Source organism: Dermacentor variabilis, chromosome 11 (assembly GCF_050947875.1).
Source record: "Dermacentor variabilis isolate Ectoservices chromosome 11, ASM5094787v1, whole genome shotgun sequence".
Taxonomy (NCBI): domain Eukaryota; kingdom Metazoa; phylum Arthropoda; class Arachnida; order Ixodida; family Ixodidae; genus Dermacentor; species Dermacentor variabilis.
Genome location: NC_134578.1, coordinates 19,344,864 through 19,366,225, shown reverse-complemented (window position 1 = coordinate 19,366,225; position 21,362 = coordinate 19,344,864). Strand labels below are relative to the sequence as shown.

General features: G+C 49.8%; 1 protein-coding gene across 1 annotated transcript in view; it reads left to right on the top strand.

Moving 5' to 3' along the window:
- Positions 1–1,856: 1,856 nt before the first annotated feature.
- The window catches only part of LOC142564273 (4-galactosyl-N-acetylglucosaminide 3-alpha-L-fucosyltransferase FUT6-like), a 61,639-nt gene continuing 42,133 nt past the window's right edge, over positions 1,857–21,362 (top strand). The window contains exon 1 of the mRNA XM_075675213.1: positions 1,857–2,687. The gene's annotated coding sequence lies outside the window, so the exon portion shown is untranslated. The remainder of the gene's footprint in view (positions 2,688–21,362) is intronic.

Genomic DNA, 21,362 nt, shown 5'->3' with positions numbered 1-21,362 from the left:
TACGCCAGTCTTGTCGGTGTCTGCCCTGCTCGCCTGAAGGCGACATTTGTAGAGTACGCGCACAGTACAGGTGTTAGAGTTAAGTATTCACATATTTGATACACATATGCAACAAAAGAAAAAGAAATATGCACCTGAGGATGGCAGCGGAAAAGTGTGGAGCGCATAAATCACGCATATTTTTTCCTTACATTGTTGTCAAATCATAAACACTACGCTGTGGCTGCGATTTCCCTTCTCATTTGCATCGTCTGTAGGGGCAAAAGCCGTGTCCCGCGCCTTCTATAGCAACCAGCAGACCGTGATGTCAGCTCACAAACGACCAAAGTGTTCCGCTGTCACCGGAGTGTTGCAGTACGCCTAAGTCCTGAACATTGACTTCAGATGGCAGCGACATGATAATGACACTGTCATCACAGTTTCTCTCTTGCATCGTCATCAATATTGCCATAAACAACTTTTGATTTAGCTTGTTACATCGGTGGGCTAGTGGAGGAATAATGGATTATGCTAACGAATTATTTGCCAATATGCCAATCGGCGTGCCCGCGTTTTTGGCTAATACTCCTGTATGGGTAACTGCCACTGTGACACAAGAAGTACAGAATCCATAAATGTTCCTTGACGCACGTCGTACTTTTCTCAGATAGGTGCAGTACTTTTCTGAGCATACACCTTTTATCACCATTCTTCCCTCGGCAAACACCATAAATTGCCTTCGTCCTTGAGCATATCGCTGTTAGATGTGCAATCCGTGTTTCGCATTTTGTTGAGTTTTTTTTTTTTATTCTGTAGTTCGCATTTCGGCGTAGCTTGCGAGCGGCGAAGCGCATAAGCATAAAAATTGCACGGAAGTCAAGTTGTGACCTCTGTAGAGCCCAATTATAAACATTGCATGACATTACACGTTGCATACGATGAAAGTAAACAAAATTCTATGCATCGTCTTTATAGTAGGATATAACTCAAGTCTGCAGTCAAGCCGCGCCCACGCCCTCATAACCATCAGCCACTCTTTTTCTCCGCGAGTTCGTGCTTTAAACTTCCCCTGTTACCTAAATAAGGTGGGGACCACGAAAATAAAATTATAAGCGCGTAATTTTGTACGTTTTCACCCGTCTAGTATAGCGCAACGGTGAAAGCCTAATTCTTTATTGAACTGAAATAAAACGCTTGCTTCGCTGCAAGTATTTATTGCCAAGTTTCACTTCAGTTGGCAGTGCAGTTTCATTAGTAAAACGGGGTCAGCAGTGAAATTAACTGTACCGCGGACTTTTGAAGAGTGAAATGCTCAGACTCCATGCACTTTGCCCATGTCTGTTGCACACCTCATCGCTTCCGCCGATGAAAAGACTCAAGAACAGCAGGTGCTCCGGAGGTATCAAGTACGACGCCGTTTTAAAATCATCGCATGACGACGATTTTGTCTGTTTCTGTGATTGGCAGGCGGAGTAACAACCTGGTGCGGTCCGTGTGCCTTCGTTGGCAACTGCTGTTTTTGTGAAACTTCAGTTGTGTGCTGCTATAGTTTGCAAAACATTTAAATTGCCGCTTCATTTTAAAGATTCCGAGATTTGCGTTGGAGCTGCCTTTTCTTTCTCATTGTCTCTCTCCCACACTGCATGCAATTCGGCCTTCCTATTGTTGCCACACAAACGACACACACCTGTCATTGTCTGCTAGCATTTCCGCCATCTGGCTGCATCCCCAACCGTCGCCATAGCCAATTTTACGTGCGCAAGCAAACGAGAAGGCGCGCGCTGTATTTATTGCATCTGCGCGGTTCGCCTGCTCGCCACAATGGCGCCGTGGTGCCGCCAAACGGCGACGGGGGGTGGCGGTGACTGGTGGCGAGCTGGCCCGTTTTGTGCCGCCGTTCTTCCCTGGCCGCTGCATTTCTTGTCTCTTCCTTTTCTTTTTTTATCTCTTTTTCCGGCTCATCCTCCTTTCCGCAGGGCTGCCTCCACCCACCGCCGCCGCACCGCGATTCATGGAGAGCAAGCAGAAAAACTCGGGGGAGCAATACGCGAAGACGCAGTTAGCGAATCAAAAAAGGAAAACGCGAGCGTCGTGTGGTTGGCAAGCGATCCCTTGCGAAGACTCGGCAAGAAAAGGGCGACGGCTTTCCGGTCGGGACGCAGCGTAGACAAAGCGTCTCGGCACTGTATCTCACAACTTCGCCACGCGGGAAGCGGTCGAACCATTGGGAATGCGCTGCAGTGGAGGAGTTCGAAAACAGCGCCCTATTGCGTCGAGAAACCGCCAAAAAGTGAGCGACTACCTTCGGCCGAGAGCTCGGAGTTTCTGAATTTGCGTTTCCTGGGCACATGCGAGTCCATAGAACAAGGCATCTGAAGTTTGGCTACACGTGACTCTTTCGACCGGCGTGACGGACACGGCCCCGCGGCATCGGAGTGTGATCACTGACCCCGTTATCATCATTGGTGAAAGAAAAGCACGTGGTCTTGTTGTGGCGAGGCTGCCGACGGACAACCTTCGGTAAATGAAAAAAAGCTAGCTGCGTACTGAGCGTTTGACAGTGGCTGTGGCGAGGATTTTCGTTCGTTGTTTTTTTGTGGGGTGGCGGTCCGTGTCGGCAGCGGAAGGCGGTGGAGCCGGGCGGCCTTTCAACGCGGGTTTCCCGGAAATATCGACCACGGCGGGCGGTACTGCACCACGCCAAGCGGGTAAGCGCATGCCAACGTGTTTGGGAGCGGCTGTTGTGTTTGGCACGTAGATCGAGCGAAGTTGTGGCTCAGTGTTTGCAGTGTCACGCAACTTTCTTTCTTTTTCTTTTTTTCCTCTTTTTACTCTTCGCTTCGTGCCCTTGACATGCACGTCACGAGTTAAAGCATCCGCCAGCAGACGTCATTTGTCGAGTTATGCGTTCGCACCAGCTCGTTGAGCGGGCAAGTTGCGAATTAAAACGTTCACGACTGGTCGTGCCGGAAAAGCTGCGTTCTGTTCGATTTTTGCGAGATGCAGTTATTCCAAGTTATGGTGGCATGGTCAAGCACAACCTCAAGCCGCGCGTGCTACTAGGAATTCTTGTCGCATTGTCAAAGCTTCGTCCTCATCCTTTTTAGATACGCACGCAAGTCGTATCAGCTAGAGCGATACGATGATCCTGTCAGTAGGCTATTAATGAAAAATTGGCAGTGGCTTAGCTCGGCTATGCCAGGGTATACGTAGCGAAAGCTAAGGCGTAGCATGGTTAGCCTTGATTAATCTTGATTGCAAGTCCAGGTTAGTCTGGTTGTCTAGCTATGTTGCGGCGTTTAGCCAGTCGTTCGGCGCGCTGTTCGTCTGTTTCCTGGGCGATTCGTTTCCTCTTCATCTCGTTCCGATGTCGATTTCAGGCCTCCTCTGCTTATCAGAATTGTCGCCGACCATATTGCCGCCTCAACTGTGGTTGCGGCGCACGCGAGCACTCCTTTTCAATCCTCCGACATGTTATCAGGCATGCGACGCAGCTGTCGAAGCGAGCGGAGGCGAGCGCAACGACGAGGAACGCGGTGTGACGTCATGTGCCTCGCAAGTTCGCAGCCATCGCAAGTTCGCAAGTTCGCAGCCAGTAAAGCTTTCGCTTTAAAAGCTATTTCACGTCGTCGTAGTACTAGAACGCTTGACTGCTGTCAACGAAAGCTTGAAAAGAAGCCAGTCGAAAGCTCGAAAAGAAGCCAGTCAGAACACGAGCTATGCGTCTTCAAGTAAATCTTGGAAACTAGTGTTTGACGTCGCTTTCTGAAGAGTGTAAATGAGATAGATGCTTGGCAATGCTGGACTAGAACCATGGTCAGCAAAAAACCAAGCACTAATACGCGTTTGCGTATTGGTCTTACAAAGCTGTTACCAAAATTAAAAAATAAAGCGAAAAATAAAGAAGCAAAGTTGAAACTTCAGGCTATTAACGTTTTAGTGGTTAGCAGCTGTAGAGAATGTAGCCGTGGTCGTACTATCGCGATGCTGTGCTAAATTTAAGTCGCGTTTCCAGGTACAACGATTTTCTGTGGCGTTAAAAGTTGAAGCGAGGACCGGCTAAACCACAAGAAGCCAAGCTTCACTTTACAAAGGCTAGCCGATTCATTGCGATTCAGTGGACGCTGTCTTTGCACTGTAGGTGCTTACGGTTCGTGTGGTAGGTGTGAGCTGTAAGCAATGGGCTTCCGCGGCTAGCTATGACGGTAGTGAAACTGAAAATGTTTCTTTGTTCTTCGTTGTAATTTTCGCGGTACAAAGTACATTGTTCCGCTACATCACAGCTCCCACAAAACCCATTTTCACAGTGTTTTTTAGTGAAACTTGTGCGCTGCTTCAGAGGAGTTAAAAGAGAGCTGACATGACATCTTTTGCCTTGTCACGTTATTTCGCGTTACATTGAAGTTTAACTCTCTAAACCTTAGCAAAAATACTGGTAAGCGTCAGATTACCCTCTATATTTTATTATAATACTTGTTTATGCGAACAAGTTTCGGTTTTCAGCGATGCCGTTTTGGACCAACGTTGGTTCTGGACATGATCAGGTTCCGCCATATTGTCTAATTGCTGCAATGGTGGCATATTGAACCAATCAGAGAGGCCGTAGCACACGTCTGGTCCAATAGGAGCTGGCAAGGTGGTGAATTCGGCGATATGGGGCGACGTTTTACGATGTCCAGAGTAGATCCCAGGAGGTGGATGCGTCACGGTGTCGTGATGTACATTGGCTCGCTCCTTTCCTGCCATCGCTGCTGTTGCCCACACGGGAGCGCAGCGAGAATAAACGTGCGCATTGCACACAACTCTCACAAGTCGCACTGAAAATATGGCCATCTATTGGAATTTCGCAAAAAAAAAAAAACCTCGTGCAATTTCTGCGGGAACCCCGCAAAGTTCGCGAAGCAGCACAGAATGTGTGCAGTTCGTTTGCTTATATACTATGTACATGGGCGCCGACAGTTTGCGGTGGCACAGGTTCCGACTCAGCCTATGCACGAAACCTCTAAATTAATATCAAAACGCGTGTGCTCGATGTCCACACGCTACACACCAGAATGCAACAGTAAGTCCCACTCTGTAGGGCCAGCTGCTTTGCGCAATGTTTCTAAAGCAAGTGGTCGAAGGAGTATATCTATCCACCCGGAAGGACGAGCGCAGCTTCGTAGCCGTCTTCGTCTTCCGTTGTCGTCGCGCCGTCATCTCGGTCTTCGTGCCGTCGTCGTCACGCTGTCGGGCTGTCCACACACTCACACCACCCCAAGCACTATTGTCGACGTCAGCAGTAATACTTCGGAAGTATTGCTGGTGTGTCGATTCGATGATGGCTGTCCCCATAAAGCATTCGATTACTTTCGCCAATCACGTCTTTCGTTCAGCGTTTGTTCCTCCGTGCAAAGTAGCAGGCTAGAGAGCACACTGTCTCCAGGCCGATCTCTCTCTCTTCAATAAAAGTCTATCTCTCCCTCTTGACAGTCACCGATGGGTTATGCAACGGGTTCTTCTTTTCTTTCCCTCCTTCGTTTCTTTATTCCTGCCTTCTTAAAGCGATACTTTTTTTGCTATGTTCACCCCTCCACTACGGCTCTCGTCGGGCCTTGCCCCTCCCTCCTGGACTTGCAATGCACACCCTTGAGTGTTTCTTTTCCTGCTTTATTTATTTTTCCGGCAAAGTATTAGACTGAAGCCTGTATGCGTTGGCAATTAACTGTTAATAGTTGTCTGCGCAGCTCTCTATGTGAAGACTAAGGACAAATAGAAGCTCGCGAGGCATGCGCTGTACCGTACATATGCAGACAGAGACTGCGCAGACCACTGCAAACACTAAATATAACTTGCTTTGAAAACCAAAAAAAAAAGGGGGGGGACAAGAAAAATCAATGCTGTAGTTGTTTCCTTCGCAATCAAATTTGCGCCTTGTCCCCGACCACGAAAAATATCCAGTACGGCGATATGCGACCTCCTGCGAGCGTGTAACCACAGCACTCGCTAACGAATTAAGACTTCAGAGAAATTGTTCTCGCGGTGCTGTGCCGCAGTTCCTTTGTTGTTTTTTTTTTTTTTTGTTCTTTGCCGATTTGCTCGCCCGCTCGTCGAATACGATTCGTGCTCAGTCGGGGGCGAGCAATTACTTTTTCGACTCTCTGCAAGCTGTATGGGCTCTGCTTCCAGCGAACCGGATCGGCCGCGTTTGACGGATCTCTCAGCATTGTTGCGTTTCGCCTGCGACACGTGGTTTTGCCGGCGCGACGGCGGCGGGGCGGCGGACATTTTGGCCCGATCGTCGTCACCGCAACACTCATCGCCAGGTGTTTCCAGGCGCGTCTGCGGCGATGCGACCGCCTAGGGATTTCGTTCCAGTCATTGTGCCCGAAACAGGCGAGGCCAAAGCAGGGATCTCCTTCCAGTTATTGGGCCCGAAACAGGCGATGCCAAAGCAGGGATCTCGTTCCAGTCATTGTGCCCGAAACAGGAGATGCCAGAGCAGGGACCATCTTCTCGTTACAGTCATTGTGTCCGACCGGCAGCGCCACGACAGTGTGCTGCGCAGCGCCACGACCAGGTGCTACGAGATCGTGCGCAGCGCCACGACATGGTGCTACGGCATCGCTACGACAGTGTGCGTCACCATTAGCCCATTGTACATTCACGTGCTCGTCTTTTGAGGGGTTCCTTCTTGCCCTCAACTGCGAGAGTATAAAAACAGCTGCCCCCGGACGCCAGAGGAGGGCTCCGATTTCTTCAGTTGAGTGAAGTGCTCTCCCGTCTCTCTACTTCGGTCAAACCTGACCGCCAACTCTTTGCGATGTTAAAATAAACAAGTTGTTTCGTTGTTACCAGTCGACTCATGCTTTGCCGGGACCTTCGGATGCTTGCAGTTGTACCCCAGGCCGCCAGGCCAACGCTACCCTTGGGGCTTGCGACCCAGGTACAACCACGGGCGTCAGCGCCGAGTTCCCAACAGATCGTACCAGCAAGTCCGATCCAAACATCTGGTTGCCAGCGGTGAGATCGCCTACGACTTCAAACAACGGTCTGCCAGCGGCGAGATCGCGACAACGGAGGCCAGCAGCAAAGAGATGCAGTTGACTATATGCTGAGCAGCTCAACGACGATCCGGGAGCAGTGCAACGAGCCCTGTGTGACGACTGGTTGCCTGCAGCGGAACGACTGCGCGGAATTCCTGCCTGCGAGGTTTGGTGAGTGCGGGACTTTCTTCTTCTGAGCTTTGCCAGGCTTTTTGTTAGTGTCAGAAACAGAGCTGGTAATTGTGGTTGTCGTTGCTGCCGGGTTAGTTTGCGGCAAGACAATAGTAAGCAGTAGAGAAAGCAGCATTCAGAGCAGCCATGGATTTGAAGTCGTTGCGCAAACCGAAATTGTTGGAGCTTGCAAGAGAGTTGGGTCTGGATGTCTCGGACAAACTCAGAAAACCTGAACTGCTAAAGGCTATTCTTGAGTTAGAGGCTGAGGATGACGAGCTGTCGGAATGCCTTGAGACTATTGAGGAGAGGTCAAAAAGACAGGAGCGCGAACTTAAAGAGCAAAAAGAGAAACATGAGCGCGAACTTAAAGAGCAAAAAGAGAAATATGAGCGCGAACTTAAAGAGCAAAAAGAGAAACAGGAGCGCGAACTTAAAGAGCAGAAAGAAAAAGAAGAGCGCGAACACGCTTTGGAAATGAAGCGTCTCGAGATAGAGATGGAACGCGCTCGTAATGGAAGTCAGGCACACGGTGCAGGAGAACGCGTATTGTTCAAAATGACTGACCTAATGCGGCCGTTTAAGCTTGGAGAGGACATTGGTTTGTTCCTGGTTAACTTTGAGCGAACGTGCGAGAAGCAGGGGTTCTCTCGGGAAACGTGGCCACAGCGCTTGCTCACTTTGTTACCCGGCGAGGCGGCCGACGTAGTCGCTCGCTTGGATAGAGAGGAAGCAGAGGATTTCGACAAAGTAAAATCGAGTCTGCTAAAAAAGTACCGGCTGTCTGCGGAAGCGTTCCGTCGGAAGTTTCGGGAAAATGAGAAAGGCAGAAGTGAGTCATATACAGAGTTTGCGTATAGGCTTATGTCGAACATGCAGGAGTGGCTCAAAGAAGAGAAAGCGTTTGGTGACCACGATAAAGTTCTGCAGTGCTTCGGGCTAGAACAGTTTTATAGTCGGTTACCTGAGAACGTGCGATACTGGGTCTTGGATAGGCCAGACGTGAGTACGGTGGCTAGAGCCGCTGAGCTAGCCGAGGAGTTTGTGACGCGTCGAGCTCGCGGAGCTAAGGACGGTCAAAAGGGTGAATTTGGCTCCAAGTCTGAGAGGCCAAGGTTCACGCCCATGAGATTTAAGGGGGACACGCGTAGTGAGGATGCGAGTGAAAGCAATCCGACCAAACGTAAAGAGACGGCAGCCGAAGCCGAACGCAGAAAGCGGTTCGAGATGAGGCGAGCGGGCGTTTGTTATACGTGCCAGAAGCCGGGTCACTTTTCGGCGCAGTGTCCGGAAACAACACCAAAAGTTGTGTTTTTTTCAATAGGCAGCACGGACGAGAACATGAAGCTTCTCGAGCCTTACATGCGAGACCTCCTCGTGAACGGGAAAGAGTGCCGAGTGCTTCGCGATTCCGCAGCTACGATGGATGTAGTTCACCCATCTTACGTAGAACCCCATATGTTCACGGGCGAGTGCGCGTGGATCAAGCAAGCCGTGGAAGCTCATAGCGTGTGTCTGCCGGTAGCAAAAGTGCTTATTGAAGGACCTTTCGGAGCGCTTGAGACGGAGGCGGCAGTGTCATCTATGCTGCCACCCCAGTACCCGTACCTATTTTCAAACAGGTCCGATCACCTCCTGCGCGAGAAGGGGCTTTTGTTTGGTGAAGCTAGTGTTCAGGCCTTAACCAGATCGAAGGTTCGGGAGCTCGCTGCAAAGGCGGTAGTTGCGGGGCCGACGTTATCAAACAACGAAAAAGGGTCAGAGGCGCAGCAAGCTGATATTCAGAGCACGCCCGAACAGAATAAAATTGAGTCTGTAGCGTTGAAGGCGCCAGATACTGGAGAGGAAAATCCCGACGCGGGAAAGTTAGAAGAGCTATCTACTGATTTGCTCATCGCGCCTACGTCAGACGGACTTGATAGGTTGCTAAAAGTCAGCCGGACGGCTTTGATAGCCGAGCAAAAAAAGGATGGCAGCCTGGAAAACGTGCGCTGCAATGTCAAAGAAGGTATCGCCAGGAAAACTGCGCGTTTTGTGGAAAGAGGTGGAGTCCTGTACCGGAAGTATCTAGACCGCCGAGGAGTGGAGTTCGATCAGCTGGTCGTGCCTCAATGCTATCGTCAGGATCTGTTGCGCTTGTCACATGGGGGTTCGTGGTCCGGACACCTAGGAGTTAAGAAAACTAAGGACCGTCTCTTGCAAGAGTACTATTGGCCAGGGTGTTTTCGGGACGCAGACCATTTCGTGAGGACATGTGACACTTGTCAGCGGGTGGGCAAACCAGGGGACAAATCGAGGGCGCCGTTGAAATTGGTACCTATCATAACGGAGCCTTTTAGACGGCTCGTTATTGATACTGTGGGACCTCTGCCGGTAACAGCCACGGGGTACAGACACATTTTGACTGTGATCTGCCCAGCGACAAAGTTCCCTGAAGCAGTGCCGCTTAAAGAACTCAGCTCAGTTGAGATAGTTAATGCACTACTGTCCATATTTGCGCGAGTTGGTTTCCCTGCGGAAATCCAATCAGATCAGGGCACAGTGTTTACTAGCGCTTTGACGACAACTTTTCTCGAAAGGTGTGGGGTAAAGCTGTTACACAGCTCAGTGTACCACCCACAGTCGAATTCCGTTGAGAAGCTCCCCTCCGTCATGAAGCGCGTGTTGAGAGCGTTGTGTTTTGAACATCGAACTGACTGGGAGCTGTGTCTGCCTGGGGTGATGTTTGCTTTACGGACCGCGCCGCATGCGGCTACGGGGTTTTCGCCAGCTGAACTGGTGTACGGTCGCTCGCTTCGATCTCCGCTTCGCATGCTTCGAGAATCATGGGAAGGTAGGGGCGACGACCCAGTCGTGGTAGAGTACGTGCTTAAGCTCCTCGAACGCTTAAGAAGGGCACAGGAGTTGTCAGGTGAAGCAATGACAAAGGCCCAGCAGAGGGCCAAGGTTTATTATGATCGGACAGCCAGGGCCCGTCGTTTTGAGGTTGGCGATGAGGTCATGATATTGCGCACATCGCTAAACAACAAACTAGACGTGCAGTGGGAGGGCCCAGCGCGAATTGTTCAGAAACTGTCGGACGTTAACTACGTGGTAAGTCTGCCAGGAAAGCGGAAAGCACAGCAAGTTTACCACTGTAATCTGCTCAAACCTTATAGACAAAGGGAAGCAGTGGTGTGCATGATGGTAAACGTTCCTGAAGAGCTTCCGGTCGAGCTTCCAGGACTAGGCTCAGTGACGAACAGGGAAGACACCGGTCAAGTCATTAGTGACCTTATCAGTAAAGCACCGCTGTCGCCTGAGCAGAAAACCGAACTACACCAGCTATTACAAGAGTTTCAAAATCTGTTCTCTGAGAGGCCTGGTAGGACTTCTGTACTTACTCATGATATAGAACTTACCTCCACAGAGCCAGTACGATCCAAGGCGTATCGGGTGTCACCCCGCCAGAGCGATATTATGGAGGCTGAGGTAAAGAAAATGCTACAGCTCGGTGTTATTGAGGCAGGTGAGAGTGATTATACCTCCCCTTTGATTTTAGTTGAGGTACCGGGCAAGGAACCTCGTCCTTGCGTCGACTACCGCAGGCTTAATTCCATCACTAAGGATCAAATTTATCCGATCCCTAACATCGAGGAGCGCCTTGAGAAAGTTAGTAGCGCTCAGTTTATTTCCACCCTAGATCTTGTCAGGGGTTATTGGCAGGTTCCACTTACAGAAGAGGCTAGTAGGTATGCGGCGTTCATTTCACCAATGGGAACATTCCGTCCTAAAGTGTTGAGTTTTGGTTTGAAGAACGCGCCATACTGTTTTTCAAGTCTCATGGATAAAGTGTTGCGGGGACAGCAAGAATTCGCTTTACCGTATCTAGACGACGTAGCGATATTCTCCGCATCCTGGTCTGAGCATATGACACACTTGCGGGCAGTGCTAACCCGCCTGCGCGAAGCAGGCTTGACAGTCAAGGCTCCTAAGTGCCAGTTAGCACAGGCCGAGGTTGTCTACCTCGGTCACGTGATTGGTCAGGGTCGTCGCCGCCCCTCTGAAATAAAAGTGGCCGCTGTGCGAGACTTTCCGCAACCGCGCACAAAGACCGATATTCGGTCGTTCTTAGGTGTCGCCGGCTACTATCAGAGGTACATCCCTAGGTACTCTGATATCGCGGCTCCCCTGACGGATGCTCTAAGAAAGACAGAGCCTCAAACAGTCGTCTGGGACGAGACAAAGGAAAGAGCTTTTAGCGCCCTAAAGAGTGCCCTAACAAGCCAGCCTGTGCTACGATCGCCAGACTATACAAAAGGGTTCATTGTTCAGTGCGATGCTAGTGAGCGAGGCATGGGCGTTGTACTGTGCCAACGGGAAAATGGAGAAGTAGAACACCCCGTCCTGTATGCTAGTCGTAAGCTGACCAGTCGTGAGCAGGCGTATAGCGCCACCGAGAAAGAGTGTGCATGTCTCGTGTGGGCCGTTCAGAAATTGTCATGCTATCTAGCCGGCTCGAGGTTTATCATTGAGACAGATCACTGCCCTCTCCAATGGCTGCAGACCATCTCTCCCAAAAATGGCCGCCTCCTGCGCTGGAGCCTCGCTTTACAACAATATTCCTTTGAGGTGCGTTACAAAAAGGGGAGTCTCAACGGTAACGCCGATGGCTTAAGTCGAAGCCCCTAACGTAGGAATCAGCCTCAAAATTGTTTGTTACTGATGTTTTTCTTCCTGAGGCAGGATTTTTTTTAACATATTGCTTTTGTTTAGTGTTTCAAAGTGATGATATGCTTTCTAGTGCAATTTTTCAATTTGTGGACGCGTTCTGAGTGATGCTAGACTACTGTAAGGAACTAGGCAGTGGTATAAAAAGGGGAAAGAGCCTGGCAGGGCTTAGTGAGGGTTGTGCCGTGCTTGCTGACTGAGCGGTTGAGTTTTCAGCGTAGTTCTAACGCTTGCCGGGAACGAGAACAAAAATGTGAACTCTCCCGAAGTCACTTTGCAGTGTCCCGTGCGAACCTGAACGAGAGAACGAGGCCTTCTCTGTGCGCTGCGCTCAAGAAACGTCAAGGGACGCCCGACTTCGGTTATGAGCATCATCGAGCGACATCCCTCCGGACAGCGGATGCAGTCCCCTGTCCATCGGGATCTCCTTTCCCCGGCGGGGCGGTCTGTTGCGTTTCGCCTGCGACACGTGGTTTTGCCGGCGCGACGGCGGCGGGGCGGCGGACATTTTGGCCCGATCGTCGTCACCGCAACACTCATCGCCAGGTGTTTCCAGGCGCGTCTGCGGCGATGCGACCGCCTAGGGATTTCGTTCCAGTCATTGTGCCCGAAACAGGCGAGGCCAAAGCAGGGATCTCCTTCCAGTTATTGGGCCCGAAACAGGCGATGCCAAAGCAGGGATCTCGTTCCAGTCATTGTGCCCGAAACAGGAGATGCCAGAGCAGGGACCATCTTCTCGTTACAGTCATTGTGTCCGACCGGCAGCGCCACGACAGTGTGCTGCGCAGCGCCACGACCAGGTGCTACGAGATCGTGCGCAGCGCCACGACATGGTGCTACGGCATCGCTACGACAGTGTGCGTCACCATTAGCCCATTGTACATTCACGTGCTCGTCTTTTGAGGGGTTCCTTCTTGCCCTCAACTGCGAGAGTATAAAAACAGCTGCCCCCGGACGCCAGAGGAGGGCTCCGATTTCTTCAGTTGAGTGAAGTGCTCTCCCGTCTCTCTACTTCGGTCAAACCTGACCGCCAACTCTTTGCGATGTTAAAATAAACAAGTTGTTTCGTTGTTACCAGTCGACTCATGCTTTGCCGGGACCTTCGGATGCTTGCAGTTGTACCCCAGGCCGCCAGGCCAACGCTACCCTTGGGGCTTGCGACCCAGGTACAACCACGGGCGTCAGCGCCGAGTTCCCAACAGATCGTACCAGCAAGTCCGATCCAAACAGCATGCGCACGCGTTCGTGCGTGCATGCAATCACCTTGTGTGCGGCTTCGCCGCATACGTGCCGGGCATTCGCTTCAGCTGTACAGATGCGTCGCGGGTGATAGGCACAGCAGTAGACGCCCCTAGCCGTCTCCTCGGCCAACGTGGTAGTATGTACGCCGATCACGGATCGCTCGTAAGGTCCATCGCTTCACCGGGAAGGTTTCGTTTGCTTTTATGTTGATTTATATATGATCGTATTCGCTATTCAGTGTATCCTACGCATTCTGCCAGCACTAACACGTGATGTAGGAAATTAAATGTCAACGACGTTGATGAAGACGCTTGAGACGAGGCTAAGGAACGAGCGACGAAAGAAAGTTGCCACAGTGTTTGCCAAGTGTCGCATTGACAGCAATTGCTAAGTTTAGCATTGTGCTCGAACTCCTCAGACGGTGTTCTGAACCATACCCGGGTGCGACATGTTGGCGAGATGCATGACGCAAGGCGACTGATGTAGGGCAGGAGAAACAGCGCCCCGGCGGGTATACCAGGTGCTTCAGAATGATCCTTGGGGTGTTGAAGGACGTAGGAACGCGCAGAGGTAGTGCAAATTAACCGCTGTTTCGTTCTGTAACAGACAACGGGTATGTGTTAAAGAAAGGCAAATACAGTGGGCGGTACACTGTCCAAAATTATAGGAATGCCAGTTCGCTGCTGTACGACCCAAAACCCCCACCTGCATCACAGTTCAGATCAACCACCGGTCGCGCTGCTCATAAATACTGGTCTCCGGTACCAACGCGAATTGCATATCTGGTCGAACGGCGATGCTTCTTCTCCACGGTAAACATCTCCATCTTATTTTTTAACAACAGGTCAAAGTATATAGACAAGCCTTCGCGCGCGTTGTAATGTCGGTTGCTGTCGGCGTTGACCTTTTTGGAGCGGTGGGAAAACAGCAGCTGTTTTTCATGTTGAGCGAAGATTGAGTGTGTGTGTGTGTGTGTGTGTGTGTGTGTGTGTGTGTGTGTGTGTGTGTGTGTGTGTGTGTGTGTGCTTGCACGTGCGTGCGTGCGTGTGTACCATAATCTACGGGGCGCACGCACGATTCCAGATTGTACGAACGCGGCCACAATGAGGCTTTTCTGGAGCAGCTTGGTCTGTGTGTGCGCGTGCCCGTTCCGAGGCCTGTTGTTGCCAGGACGTTGTACGTCACGAGTTGCCCCACGTGACTCTGGCCGGGCCCCGCTTTGCGCGTTCGTGGAGCTATTCAGCAGGGCGCACGACTTACGTTTGTCCCGTTGCGCTGCTAAAGCACGAGGTTCCGGGCTCCACTACCAGGCGGCAAAACGTGTGTTGCGATGACGCCACTCTTTAAGTTTTGCAGCAGCTTCTACCGACGTTGTAAAACCTTGCAACATTTCAGTTTCAGTTTATTTCTTTAATAAGTAGATATACATGCTTGCACAAGCATACAGAAGGAGGTCCCAGAGCATGTGGCAGAAAGGGGACCTCCTGTCAGAAAATATACACGTTAGACCAAACACACAGCATAAAACAGCAATATAGTAGTCACTAAGTGGAAGATTATGCATTATTGCATTCCATTGCACTCCATTGGCTTCGGCTATACCGAGAGCTTTATATGTAAAAAAAGAAAGAAGATTGTGTTGATCTAACGCACATATTGGAATGTATGTGAAGCAGGGCGGTTAATATAATGGTATGAAACCAAATGCGATGGGTAGAAGTGTCTTAATTTTCCTCCTGTGGAACTTGTACAGCCGTCCAATGCTCAGCTCACTGCTTACGAATGAAACAGTATTAAATATTGCACTACAAAAACAAAAGGAAAACTCAAACTGCCAGTCAAACTTTACGCCTTTCAGATCCGTGGCGTCACTAGATGTTCTGACGATGTGGGTGAGCCGGAAGTTTGATAGAGACCAAGAAAATGCCTTTCATTTTCTCTACTGTTAGCATTTCCTGAGCAAATGATTGGAAATGGTGCTATAAAAGAACACTTTGTCACTCTAAAATGATTTAGTTGTTGCTCTTAGTGTTCACTTAAGATGCTCGCTTTCCGGCTGGGCGCATATATTAGGACACACCCTTTCACTGTTAAACATTTCTGACCATGTCAGTCTACTGAAAGCGAGCACGAACTGAGATATCTGGAGTGGAATCCCATATGCTAGTATTGCCACGCTAAAGAGACCGGCCCCCGCAAAAAACGCGACGAAATGTGTCTTCTTCGAGCAGGCTGGGCCCATAATTTGTAGCATCTCATTTCATTTTTTATTCTGTATTGCTCTTCGCCATCGCCTCGCATAACGACTCTCTCACCGCCGCGCCGTTGTCCACTTCCGTTGTCCACTTCCGACACCTCTGTTATCGCTGGAATCGGTCACTCGGCGCGCCGTGTGATAAGTAACAGGTGTACCGGGTGGGCGTAACGTAAGGATTTCCGTTGCTCGATTACATTTCTTATCATCTACAGTTTCCAGCTGATCGATCCCGGTGATAATATTGACGTAGGCATCCTTCGATCCCCTTGCAATGACCAAGCGCGAAAAGGAATAGCGTTGGAATCTAATCGATCCATAATCCCGGTTTGTGGCCGAGATTTTGTAGCGATTCCTTTCTCCGATGATATTCGTTTTGTCACTCTTAGCTATTCGCTAGTGGTTAGAGCGATGCTCTGGCTGCTTTGTCATGGATGAAGTGGAGGAATGCACATTCTATTTAATAGCGTTGTCAACGGAGATTAGCCGGCCGCGAACGGTGGATGGTAAGAGTGGCACAGAATCGAGCGGAAGGCATCGCCGCAAAATCTGGTCACCATCTTCATCTCTAGCCGGCCTGCTCCTCCTCGCAAACACTTGGTAAATCGTCTCCGTGCCCCTCACGCAAGTAACTATATGCGTGACGAGTCTCTCTCTCGTTGAAACTTTAGCCCCACGGAACTCTTTCGTGCGGGGGGGCGCTCGCGTGTTCAATCACCGCAGCCTCTTGGAGGCAATCTAGTTGTTCGCCTTCGCATTGCCTGATGGGTTTCACACGCATACGCGCAATAACGGCTGAGTCGTGGCCCGCGCTTCGCTGAGACGGCAGCTGCGATGTCAGTTCCGGCGCGGTCGCCCAGCGTGCCATCACTTTCTTTCTTGCGGGCTAACTGGATCACGACGGAACGTCGTTGCGAGGCGCAATAAACTCGTCAGGCGCGACACCCGGCAGTCATATGAGGGGTGTAGCCGGCGAGTGCCTTTCTTGTTCCACGCCTGAGGCCGCGGAATAGGAAGGCGCGTACCGATCGTCGCAGGGCCCCTTTCATCTTGTCTCCCTGAGCGCGCGTGGAGAACGCGTATAACAATGTGTTCGTGTCCCCTTATCCGACGACGAGTGTGAGTGAAAAGGAGAAAAAAAGAAAACGTCGAGAAGGCGACGTGCTCTCGCGACTTCACTGGCGAGCGGTGAGGATTCTACGTTTCGTGCATTTCGAGCGCGATTGCCTGTACTGCGCTGTAAATGACACCCTTAAAGTGGAATAGGAGTTAACTCAGTGTAATCGGGGTGTAATTGCACCCCTGAAAGGTGTAACTCACTCTCACTACAGCGAGTTAACTCCCATTCTATGTTAAGGGTGTAAAGTAACGATTGCACCCCAAAAGGCGTTATTACACCCTCATTACACCGAGTTAACTCCTATCCCATTTTAAGGGTGTTAAGTAAGTAACGAATAGAGCCCTAATAACGTAAACAAATCATACGGTGAATTAATGGCTGTCTTCTTGAAAAAAAGGTACTGGATACCATAATATGTGAGGGGAAGGTCTTTTTTGGACAGTTTGTAAAATTTCCCAAAAAACTAATACCTCTCGGCAGAGAATAAAGGCGGGAGGCTCTGATAAATTGCAAAGTCTACAATTTGTATTCCGGGGCACATATAAACCTTTCTCCTGAAGCCATGTTTTAACTGGCAGGGTGGAAGTGTGCAGATTAAAGAAAAATGTTTTCGCAGCGGGCGTAATACACATTCTACGGACACGGCTAAGAACACCTTCACCAAATAGACAGATACGGCTTTCGATACATAGGTTCAGGGAAAACGTTATGTATAAGTGCGGTATTTAGCGACGTTCGATCAACGGTAAACAAATATTCTGGAGTGAATCTGGCTTTTAAATAATAAGTAGTGTCGATGAGTTCTTTTAGGAAACCCCATAACGGCAGTTCTTGAGCAAAGTTTGTCGTGACAAAAATAAAAGGGAGCCACGCCTGGGGCTTCCTAATATACAGCGGAAAAAATGCCCTCTAAACGTGTCCTATAGCGCTTGAGGACGAACTCGACGGGACATGCCCGCCGTGTAGCGTCGATATGTGCACATTTTGCTTTGCACTTACATATTATTACACTAGGTAGACGGCCATGTACGAGATGCTCAGCTAGTGGTACAAGGCAGTTAAAGAAGGTTTGAAGAAAAAAACTGTTTAAGGAGATGTATACAATAATGCTATATATATATATATATATATATATATATATATATATATATAGTTGAAGAAACGAAGGCGCACACTTACGAAAACCCTGGTTATATCAAGCTGGCTAGGTGACCATGTCGCTGCCGCGTTTCATAGGGACAGCCATTGAATCATTACGATCATCATTGCCACCGCATCGGGCCACTTGCCTTGCGATATGACATGCGCGCCGCATAGCGTCGATACGTACAAAATTTGCATTGCGGTTCCGATATATTCCACCAAGTGTGCCGACACGTAGCAGTTGCATATAGCAGTTGCATGCTGCATATCTAGCTGGACCTGGTTAACCCGAGCGGCCAGTTGGTTATTTGTCACCACCCCGTTTCGAAAGGTAGGCCAATGAACAATCATTACCATCATCATTATCATCATCATCAACAGCAACGTACCGTGCCGTGGGTCAAGGGATGTGACATGCATGGTGCCACGCAGTCTGGGTATATTTGAAAGCGCCTGCTTCTTGACCATTCGCCCGTGGTGGGTTTTCGCCAGTATTTGGGTACAAGACAAGACCTGTGTTTACTGTTCGGTACACGTCATGGCGCTTCCTCGCAAGGTACGAACCGCTGCTGAAGAAGCGAATTGTAGCGCTATGCGTGTGGCTGCAACAAGGAAACGTCGGGCTCAGTGGACCTCTGTGCAGAGAGCAGCACAAGCCGCAGCTCGCCGTCGATGTCGGGACGATAATTCAGATCGTTCTCGTGAAAACGGCGCGAAGAGACTTCGCCACGAAGACCCTGTATGGTGCGTGGTGGCGAAAATAAGAGCTCTTATGGATTCGTTCCTCCAGATTACGCTGTTACTGTGCTGCGGGTGCCGCGCAGGCCTGAGATTTTTTTCAACTGTGGAGTAAAGATAAAGCGTTTTTCTTCCTTTTTCTTTTGTTGCAACATTTTACAGTCAAATTGCGGAATATCAGAAGTTCTGTGAAAATCGCTTAAGTCTTTAAGTAACTAAAATTCCCAAGCGTACGCAATAATACCCCCTTAGGCGCCCGACCAGGCATTTGGGTAACTTTTATTTGTAATTCTCCGTTCCATATTCGACATTTATTTGTTCCGCTTTCCTTTTTCACTGCCGTCCTTTTCCTAGTTTTCTTTTTCTACGTTTATTTTTTTGTCTAGCTTCATACGCCATGGTTTGTGAACGCAATCGTCGCAACTGTAGGCATTATTCATATCAGGAAACATTTATACCTCCCTATACCTTCATGTATACACCGTCTGGGACGCATTGGCATATTCACTCGCGTCGACTCTATCCGCGCACTTAAGCAACGCAGTTGTGCCTGGAGAGCTGTTCTCGTCTAAAGGTTTTAAGCAGCCTGTCGCCTTTTTGCACAAGGAGGTTGGCTGGCAATTCAGAAATACGGCCTGTACACGGCAAGGCGCGTCTTCTCCTGATCTTGGAAAGTCTTTTGTTCAGCCGTTGATTTCCGTACAGTTTGAGAAGACAAAAAGCCGCTTGACTGAATGGGTCAAACTATATCTCACTTGCCGATCGTGGACTGAAGTCAATTCGTCGAAAACGCGCTACTCAAGGCAGCGGAGAGAGATACAACTCACAGCAGTATACATAGAGTATATAGTACGCAGGCCCTTTGTCCTGTAGGCTCAAAAGAGGTTTCAGGCAAGGACCGAAAAGAACTAAACTCATAAGAGAAAGCCTGTCTGAAGGGGACGCAGGCGTTAGAAACGGCTTTCGCAGAACTATTTGCAGTATAGCATCCCCCGATTGACGCGGATGTTACCCCGCGAAAGCATTTTGCAAGCCTTTATGAGAGCTCAACAGCGGTTGAACAGGGGATGTACCCGGAGAGCCAACGTTTGGGCAAGCGGACTAGTGCCATCGCCAGGTGTAGACAAATGCCCTGACGAAGTACCCTTGTCGAAATTTTGACTTCCCAATGACATCGCTGCTTCGACAACTATTCGTCATATTCTTTATTTATTTCCCTATAAGGACCCCACACGGGGGTATTACATAAGGGCCGGTATTACAACAATAGTTCAAACAACATTAAGGCGAGAGAATCGCTGACATTTCTTCCGTGAATGCAGATGAACTGGTGATGGCGGCGATGTCATAAGGGAGGCCGTTCCAGTCAACTACACGAGGGGAAAAAAGGAAAAAGTGACAGTGCTCACTTTGGGGCGGGCGACGCTTGATGAAAATTATCTGTGCAACGCGCTCTTCTTGCCGGTGGTGAAATGTACGGTGCGAGGGCGAGAGGGCTAAAAAAAAAATTGTGATATAATTAATTATGGGCTTGTTCACAACCGACCACTCGCAGAGGTCGTGCGATAGTCGCAATCGCTCGGGGCTTCTCGATTTTTCAGTCGTGCGACTGCCGTCACAAGCCTAATATGCCGAACCAATCAGCAGCGCAGGACGTCTGTATACGCCGGCGCTTAATTTACGGCGCGACGTCGGTGCGTGGAGACGGGAAGGGCATCAATCGCGAGGGATTTCCGATGGGCGACGGGCTCGTCACCCAACGGCAACGACCCAGCGGTCGTCTTATGCGAGTGGCTCGCTCCTTGGTCGCCAGCCGCGGGCGGTCGTCTGCTCTTCCCTTCCTGTGAGTCTGTCCCGTCTCTTGCTTCGATACGTGTAAAGCGTGTGATCAGTTTTCTTTTTAAACATAAACATAGGGCAGAAACACTGCAACGTGTTGTTATCACTGGCTTTACTCAACAATAAGAGAAGTAGGTTAATGATTGGAAAATGTAGAGAGGTCGGCCGGAAAATGGGAGCATCTGGCCTGCTACTCTACATAAGGGAAGGGGAAGAGCGGAAGAAAAAGGTTCACAATCGAAGATGATACTGGGAGGAACGAAGGGAAGGACACATTGCATAACTGTTATCACAAGCGTGAGTCCAGGCCCATGGTGTCGCCTAAGTTATGTGAAAGAGCACGCATTGTCCCCATCGTCGATCTCTTGCTGGCGATGCGCCTAGCAAGAGATCCTCCGACAGTGGTCTATTGTATAATGTCTCAGGGTAGCTGCCATTATCAGTCTTTCGCGCGCATACTCAGGGCACACCACGAGCAATATATAGACGTTTCGCTACCTCTTCGGGTGGCATCGATCCGCATAGGTAGCGAAACGCCTGTGTTCTTGTTAAATTTTATTCTTGAGTAAAGCCAGTGATAGCAACACGTTGAAGTATGAGTTCCCCTGGCTTTTGGAACACTTTTTTTTTTTTCATAGAGCAGAGATACGACGTGGAGACGACGACTTATAGGCGCCAAAACAAAGCTGTTTTGACGGGACTCTTGTGGGATCGGGTGCGCGACAGCTGGTAATGGAAACCGGTCGCCGGAAACGATCACTCAGGCTGTCATCAGCCCCCGTGAGCTCGCTATTCTCTGCTACAGCAAGAGGTGTTTTCACTGGCGTCAACCTGTTGGGCGCTTCTCTAGGGCAAGTTGGCGCGACACTACGGTGCAAATTAAACAACGCGAAAAGACGAACGCAGAGACACATCACCAGGGGTGTAAAAGGGGAGGGGGGTGGGCACAATTGGCACTTGCCACAGCCCGTTGAACGTGCCCACCCCCCTCCCCGAAATAAGATTCCTCGGTACACCACTGCACAACAACAGCGCTCTATTAACTTGATTTTAAATATCTGTGGTCCTTTATTTACGTCTAGCTTTATCCCACTTTTTTCGTGCTGTTTTAACTTCCAATCTCCATTATAGACAAAATATT